This window comes from Perognathus longimembris, chromosome 26, assembly GCF_023159225.1.
Source record: "Perognathus longimembris pacificus isolate PPM17 chromosome 26, ASM2315922v1, whole genome shotgun sequence".
In the NCBI taxonomy this organism is placed as follows: Eukaryota; Metazoa; Chordata; class Mammalia; order Rodentia; family Heteromyidae; genus Perognathus; species Perognathus longimembris.
This window is the reverse complement of record NC_063186.1, coordinates 12789391-12798047: the sequence shown is the minus strand read 5'-3', so window position 1 is coordinate 12798047 and position 8657 is coordinate 12789391. Positions and strand designations below refer to the sequence as shown.

The 8657-nt window shown below is 37.9% G+C and overlaps 1 pseudogene; it reads right to left on the bottom strand.

The window, feature by feature from the left end:
• Positions 1 to 3511: 3511 nt before the first annotated feature.
• LOC125342380 lies at positions 3512 to 5187 on the bottom strand (annotated as a pseudogene).
• Positions 5188 to 8657: the final 3470 nt, after the last annotated feature.

The window sequence follows — 8657 nt, the reverse complement described above, 5'->3', positions numbered from 1 at the left end:
AAAAGAAAGTCTTGAAGTCTGTGGCTGGTATCTCATGTTGGTAACTTTAGCTATTCCAGTGGATGACATAAGATAGCCAAAGTTTCCCCGTCCATCCACAGGAATCCAGAGGTGGAGCTGAGGTTCAAGTGGAAGAGCGCTAACTATCCTGAAGCACAGATCAGGCACTATGCCCAGACCTTGATTTCAGGCTCTAGGTTTGTGACACACACACACACACACACACACACACACACACACACACACACACGTGGGGGAAGACACTTTTTTGGAGATAGAATCAGTCTATTTAGCCAGACCTGTACACCAGAAGAGAACATTCTGATCTTGATTCTCTATAGCAACTCCTTCCATGTGTGGTCAGCTCCAAAGCAGAGAGTTAATGCGTGCAGATTCCCATACTTTCACAAAAATGCCAGGTGCCCCAACATATTCTCTCATGGTGGTCTTGGAGTGCCCACATGGGTCCTCAGGGTGCCTAAGGTTCAACATTCATGTCACTTCCTGCCTTGGACCAGCCTGCTACCTATGACATGCCTAAGCCACTCACATTGCAGGGATTGAGATAGAAAGGCCATCATTATGGGGACTGAGGCAGTATAGAGTGGGTGAAAACTCAATGTGTCTTGTATGGAATTTCTTATATGTTGCCTACCCATCAGGGGCATGCATGGATGTGTATTTGTGTTCTTGGTTAAAGATGGCCCTTCTATGAAGAGGTGAAGTCATGAATTTAGTGAGCAGTAGGGTGACTATGCCCCAAAAATCTTCCATTCGGGGAGTTTTCAGTGTGGACAACCACTCATCTTTCAAGTGGTTCCCCTGATGGATCCACCCTGTGCTCCTATCCTGGTGTCTGCTTCCCATCCTGAATGTCTCCTGATCCTTGACATTGGACAGGATGTGTGTAGGAATTAGCCTTATTAACCCACTCTTGTAGGTGTCTCAAAATTTCCCCAACCTCCTGTTGGATATGCAGCACCAGAGTAGGACTGGATTTTTGAGGAGTGGTGGTGCCCACATGTCTGTGTGAATGGTGAATCTCTATCCCAAGGGATGGGTTTCTGTGCTCAGGTCTGCATAATAAACCACCTCCATACATACTTTATGGAAGGTTATTCCTCCACAATGTCCTGAAATGGTCAAGCAGCTGTCTGTCTACTCGTGACTTAGCAAGTGGTTAAGTTTATGACATTTTCCCACAGCTAATCTGTCCATCCTAAGGCTTGAGTTTGGAAGTTGGAGGCTAGACCACCCTAGGAAGTGTTGGCAATTCATTAAAGTATGTTTCTTCTATGAAAATATTAAGAAGAACTCTGATTAATGTTATACAAAAATTGGTTATGTCCCCAAATTAAAACATGTCAAATCATATTTCAGAAGATACTTGTGTCAGGGCTAGAGCTTACATTCTAGGCTAGGGCTTATGATGAAGGTCATTGCTACGCCTCTAATAATATCAATGCACCTATGGAGAAACGTTGAATGAATACAGAAAGATCCCAGCCTAGTCCTTACATTGCAGAATTCTCTAATACTTTCCTTTCTTTGTCTGTATAATTGTCATATTCAACTACAGCAAAGTATGTCAAATGGTCATCCCTTTAATTGAGACACATCATGGAGTATTTTCATCTTTCTTTACTTTTTGAAAAATGAAAATATCTACCCTTAAAGAAATTAGTGGTAATTTAACTCAAAAGAGTTAAATATTACCATATTATCAAATAAAATACAGAATACACATAAAATACAGAACTGAACTAACAGATATTATAAGTAAAATGGAGAATGTGATACTGAATTGCTAAATATGCTCAGAAAAGTGCCATATATTTCAAAATGTAAACATATGGCTAATGTTATAAGAGGAAAAGTATTTAGTGTCAAAGTAAAATAAAATGGAAAGAGAGTCTAAATCCATATATTGAAGTTGATGTCTGATACTCAAGCCTTTGTTACAAGGGAAGAGAAGGGATGGGAGAAGTGAAGGAAAGGAGAACCATTTGAAAGAAAAGCTATGAAATTTCAACCAAAGATATTAATCTTAATATGGTACTACAGAGTGGATCTGTCAATCTCAATACTACCTAGGATGGTCTCAAACTCAGATTCAAGTGAACTTCTAGTAGGACTATAGTCACTTCCCAAAGCACTGTCTACTTAATGCATTTTTTAAGTTTTGATATGCAATTTATTTCAATTTTCAAGCCCAAATAGTTTTTTATTAATAACTTTTAATGTGAAAGAAAGATTAGTCTAAAATTTTTGCATATAGATACACATCGAAATTTTATTCATAGGTGTCAAAACTTCCTTCAATTTGGGGCTGGGGATATAGCCTAGTGGCAAGAGTGCCTGCCTCGGATACACGAGGCCCTAGGTTTGATTCCCCAGCACCACATATACAGAAAACAGCCAGAAGCGGCGCTGTGGCTCAAGTGGCAGAGTGCTAGCCTTGAGCGGGAAGAAGCCAGGGACAGTGCTCAGGCCCTGAGTCCAAGGCCCAGGACTGGCCAAAAAAAAAAAAAAAACTTCCTTCAATTTAAACAGAGGTAAGTGTTTTACTGAAAATACATTTCATATGATCCTTATCAGCAATAAATGTGTTATTAGTTTTAACATGTTCTTGTCATGTGTTATATTAGTTATAATGGTAAATTATTCTTGACATTATCCAATAAGATATTTTAAATTTCATATATATCTAACATTCTAAATATACAGATGAAAAAAGCAGTAGTAAAGTCAAGAAATTAAGTAAAATAGCCTGTGTTTTAAGTATAGTTTGTGACTTTAGCACTGTACAGATTGATATGGAAAAAAGTAAAAGTAGAGTTCAACATGATCAAGATACTTTTTTCATGGTAAAATTTATTGGGTACATCTTAATTGTATGAAGTATTTCTAATGATTCAATATTTGGTGTTTCCATGCTGGAAATTAATATTTTAAGATTCTTAACAAAAACTATCCATTCCTTTTCGAATACTGGTTGCCACACTAGCAAGTAAGGAATTCAAGATTTACAATAGTAACTAACATGGGTCCTTCTTGAAATCTAAAATGCACATGTACTCCTTCTGGACCTTCCAGTAAAGCTGCCTTTGACAATGAAAGGTGAAGAGTACATATATGCCCTTCAATAATACATTGAATAATACTTTCAGAAGTAACTAGAATGTGGGGCACATTTCACCTTTCTAAAAACAAACAAAACTGTCATATAGCAAAGAAATAAGTTAATAAAAATAGAATTAAATGTAAAATAAATAGGATCTGATTCCATATTTGCCTTTTCATGGTTGGTAATATGGAAGTCATCAAATCCTTATGCTCTTGTAGGGATCTGTTATTCACTATGAAGCATATAAGTTACATATACTAAAAATACAGAAAAATAATACTATCTACACTGGAAAAAAAAGCCAACTAAACAACACATGCCATCGTTTGTAGAGTGACATGTTTCTCAATAAAAAGCTTTTCATCGGTAAAGGGTAAAAAATGATTAAAATTTGTGACTGGTTGCCTCATTATTGCTTCTAAATATGTCTCCCCTTTGAATTTTTACCAGAACATTTTTCAGTCCCACTTTGACATCCTTGTTCCTCAATCTATAAATCAAAGGATTGAGCATGGGCCCAACATTAGTGTAGAAAACAGAAGAAAATAGTCCCTGCTCCATAGATCCAGAAGAGTATTTAAGATACATGAATGATGCAGATTAAAAAATAATAGCCATTTGTTGAACCTGGGTAACTGCAGTCGAAATCAGGACACGGGGGATGCAAGGCGAGTGAACCAATGCATACTTTATTTCAAGAGGGCCAGGGTTTATATAGGGTTAGAAACCAATATTACAATTACAGGGTAAAAGATCAATACAGCATGACATTTGTCTCAAATACAGAAGTGGAGGAAATTTCCTACTGTGAGGGCAGGAACTTGGTACAAATGCCTTTCTAATAACAGGAGGTAGTGACTACAAAGATTATTGATATCAAAACAAGGAACTGTATACAACCGAGGTAGAACTAATTATCTCCTAGCTACTATCTCCTTAAGGCTAGATAACATCAATCTTGACTTCTCCAAATACTTGTGAAATAACAGTGAGGAGACTTTCCTGTTTACTGTGAGAATCTAGTGAGGAGACTTTCCTGTTTATAGTGAGAATCTAGTGAGGAGACTTTCCTGTTTATAGTGAGAATCTAGTGAGGAGACTTTCCTGTTTACAGAGAGAATCTAACACTAAAGGCAGCTGATCTAGCAAGTCTCCTAAGGGAGACTTGCTAAGTAGGGGGAAAAAGGAGATTCTCACAACAACTGGTGGCTTCCTTTGGCCCACAAACACCAGAAACTCCTTTCTGGGAATGTGTTCCCAAGGGCCTATTAGTGTGCTAATGAGGCATCAGAGTAACCGTGCCGGGGCTAAATTTTTCCACTGGTTGGAGACCTTAATTCTCCAACAGCCATTATGTGGGAAGTACAGGTACTGAAGGCTTTTGCTCTTCCTTGAGTGGATTTAACTTGGATAATGGTACTGATGTTAAAAACATAAGAAATAAGATGGTACAACTGGGGATTGTGATGTTAATGCCTACAACAATGATGACTATAATCTCATAGGTGCTTGTACAAGAAAGCACTAGTAGTGGTTGATGACCTTGACATTGCAAAAGGTCAGTCTAAGCATGCAGCCCGTGTGGACCATGGCTCCAGCAAAGCCCATTGTGTAGGCAGCAAAAGACAGCCCTTAACAGACCTGTTGGGACACGGTTATCTTATACAATAATAGATTACATATGGCCACATAGCAATCATAGGACATCGAGGTCAACATGTAGCATTTAGATGTTACAAAAAAGAGAACGAAAAAGAGCTGAATTTGCACCCAATCTAGGAAATGACATTCTTCTTTAAGACGAAATTCAACATTTTGGGAGTGAAAACAAAAGAGTAACAGAGATCAGTAAAGGAGAGGTTGAAGATGAAATAGTACATGGGAGTGCGGAGGTGAAAATTTAGAACAATAAGAGTGATCAAGCCTAGATTACCCACTAAGGCGACAATATAGATTATTAGAAATATGTAAAAGAGGGGTAGTTTGAGTTCTGGCTGATCTATTAATCCAGCAAGAATAAACTCAGTCAAGGAATCATTTCCACCCAGTATTCTCATCATTGTAAATCTGAAATGACAGAGTAATGCACTAAGAGAGTTCCAAAATCCCTGCCTTCAATCTCTCAATTATGGACAAGTGGTACAATTCAAGTATTTCCCTTTTTGTGTATGATGTCTGAATGGCGAGTCTTATCCTACTTATCAACATTCCAATGACTCTATCGTTTTGTATTTTTACATGAGCTGACTGTGAAAAACCTTTATTCTTGTCCTCCCTAGAGATTTAGGAAGTGGTGTGGCTAAAGTAAAACTCTCCCTACTGATGTACTGAGTCTGTGGAGATGTGTCTCTCAAAATATCTCAAATTCTGATCCTTATTCATGTTTTCACTACTCTGTTCCCTTCTGATGATCAAAATAAAACAGGAAATTGCTGTAGAACAGCAAATCATACAGACATACTTCCTAGAAAGGATTTCCTCAAATCAGTGATGTCTGTCCAAATGATAACAGGTATGGGGGAGAGATGTGGTAGCTTAATATTTATAATCATAAACATCAATGTTTTTACTCACTTTTCTATGTGTTTTTCTTGCTAGATGGAAAACGAAGTAAGGTTGGTGAATGTTCTTTCAAAGATCTTACATGGAGATCTGAAAGGAACACATGACGTCAGTACAGGTGATATTTGTACTGGTTTCTGTACTTTTATGACATGCAAATTCTCTCTACATAGATCATATAAAGAAAAGAACAAATTTTCCCTCCACTGACACTCCCGTTTCCTTCATGTCACTTGGAGCTATTCTTCTTGGTCTTGCTATCCAATAAAAGATGAGGGCATGCACTGAGTTTAAGAGGAGACGCAGTGAGGCAGCAGAGCTCCATACTACTGATCATTATTATTCCAGAGACTAATTCTCATTTTTCATTCATTTCATTGTCAACAGTGACCAAAAGTAATGGAGATAATATTAACTCACCTGGCTACAACTCAAGTAAATCAGTACTCATCTCTCTTATGAATCTCACCTGCCTTTGTTCTGTAGGATGAACTGGCTTTGGAATTGTTAGTGCTGACCACATCCAGTTACAGAATCTTCCCCGTTGATTGGCAAAAATGTCATCATATAACATTCACAATTAAGGTGCTTGAGAATAACCAGGAAATAGAAATCAAACTTTGAATAATAGATCAGCCAACAGGAGAATAATAAAATTTCCAGACTTGCTGCCAGAGTTACAAAATCATCCATCAATGGAATTTGTTTAAGACTTCTAATTCTTTTAGTCCTAATTAGAAATTAGTCCAAAGAGCTCCTCTTAGTGTCTGTTTACCTCCTACTCTATGATAATAGCTGTGAACTTCCCAATAGGGATTTATAGTCTCCTGGGCATAAATGTTAGATGCCTGTGCTGTGACTGATAAAAATGAAAGCATAATAAATCATTACAATTTCTGCTAATCATACAGATAACATTTTAGTAAAAGTTTGTCTGTAATTATGACAGAGCAAATTTAATCAACCTTGTTAGTGGGTCCTTGCTTGGAAACAAAACTGAATCTATTTTTATGGAAAAAACGTCAGGGGCACAGTTTAGTGGACCACAATAGTGACTAGTCTCCTTAATGTTTTCATCAAGGCAAGCATTTCTTTTCCTTTCTACTCTAACTAGAAAAAAAGTTTGAAGCACTCAGATTAGTGTACTTATAATTTATGGAAGACAAAGTGAATACAGTGTGTTTCCTATAGTGTATTCCATACTTCTCTCCTGTGTCATTAGAAATAAATTCCATTGTCATTTTGGTTGTAGTTAGTGGTCTCAGTGGAATATGTAAGAGGTATCACACTGCTTCCCATACACCTTACAATCTAATTTTCCAATCCCACATGGAAAGTGAAATCAGTGATCTACTTTTTACTTAGAAGGAGATCACAGTAGTTCTGACATGAACACTAAATTTCTTTCCTTTCTCAGAGACGGGGTCTTTGAAGACCAAACTTATCTTCATAAGCTTATGTTGAAGGCCTAGCAGGGAACAAAATATCTATTCTAGGCTAGAATACTATCTTTTACAGAGTGTACATTATTATATGTTAGCATTATGTGCTGACAGCAATGGCCTCTGTTTACTATATGGACATCTGTAATCTATTTCTCTATAACAGTGCCATGTCCCCCAAACTGTGTTGCTTTTTTAGACTTGGTTCCTTCTTCATGGAATTTTCTAGTGCTATGGCCCCTACTGAGTGTGACCTTCTGTGAGGCAAACACCATCAAACACTACTTGTGTGACACGCTCCCTTCATTGGAGCTCTCTTTTGTGGTATATGTGTCAATGAACTGGAGGTTTTCATTATGATTGGCATCAGCATCCTTGTACCCAGTGTCACAATCCTTATTTACTAAGGTTTCATCCTCTTCTGCATCTTCCATATCAGCTCCTCTGAGGGCAGGTCCCAAAGCCTCAAAACCACTTCTGCTATATCAATGAATAATGTCTTTTTATATCAATCATTTCCCTTGGACGAACCCTTTAATCTACAATTTGAGGATGACTGATATTAAAGCTACCTTGAGGAAAACTCTGAGTAGGAGAAAATATTGATCCTGATCAGTGTCATTATCTGCTAATAGTTAAAGAGCAGGAAATTTTGGTGTATTTGTCCTAGTATTCTATATTTTGTAGTTTTAAAAAAATATTGTCAAGATAATGTACAGAGGGGTTATAGTTACATATGTAAGGTAGTGAGTACATTTCTTGTCAAACTGGTTACCTCCTCCCTCATTTTTCTCCTACCTTCCTTCCTCCCCAATTCCCCATTCCTGAGGAAATAGAAAGACTTGGAAAAGATAGTAAGTGAAGTGAGGCCAGATCCAAAGAAACATAAACTCTATGGTTTCCCTCATTGGTAATAATTACTGTAGTCCTAGAAAAAGATCACAATAGTTTCAATCTTTGAGAAACCGAGTACACAGACACACAGATACAGACACACACAAACACACACACACACACACACACACACACACACACACACACACACACACACACACATATACTGTGGGAGCAGGGTGGTTGAAACTAAACCTGCTTGTACCCTCCTTGCAGCAAGTAGATGTGTATAATTAAAGGCATAAGATGTTGAAGTGTCTCATCAGGTGGCAATTGTGACAAAAATGAAGTTTATCTCTCATTGCTACTTTAAAGAATAAGGAGTTAGAACTGCAAACCACAGTCAATAGCTTCAAAATAACTTCCAGGTAGTGTGCAACATTAGGGTTAGGCTGCTCCTTTTTGAAACCAGAGGTGTTGGAGAATTAAAGTCTCCAACCAGTGGAAAAATTTAGCCCCGGCACGGTTACTCCGATGCCTCATTAGCACACTAATAGGCCCTTGGGAACACATTCCCAGTAAGGAGTTTCTGGTGTTTGTGGGCCAAAGGTAGCCACCAGTTGTTGTGAGAATCTCCTTTTTCCCCCTACTTAGCAAGTCTCCTAGAGGAGACTTGCTTGGAGACTTGCTTG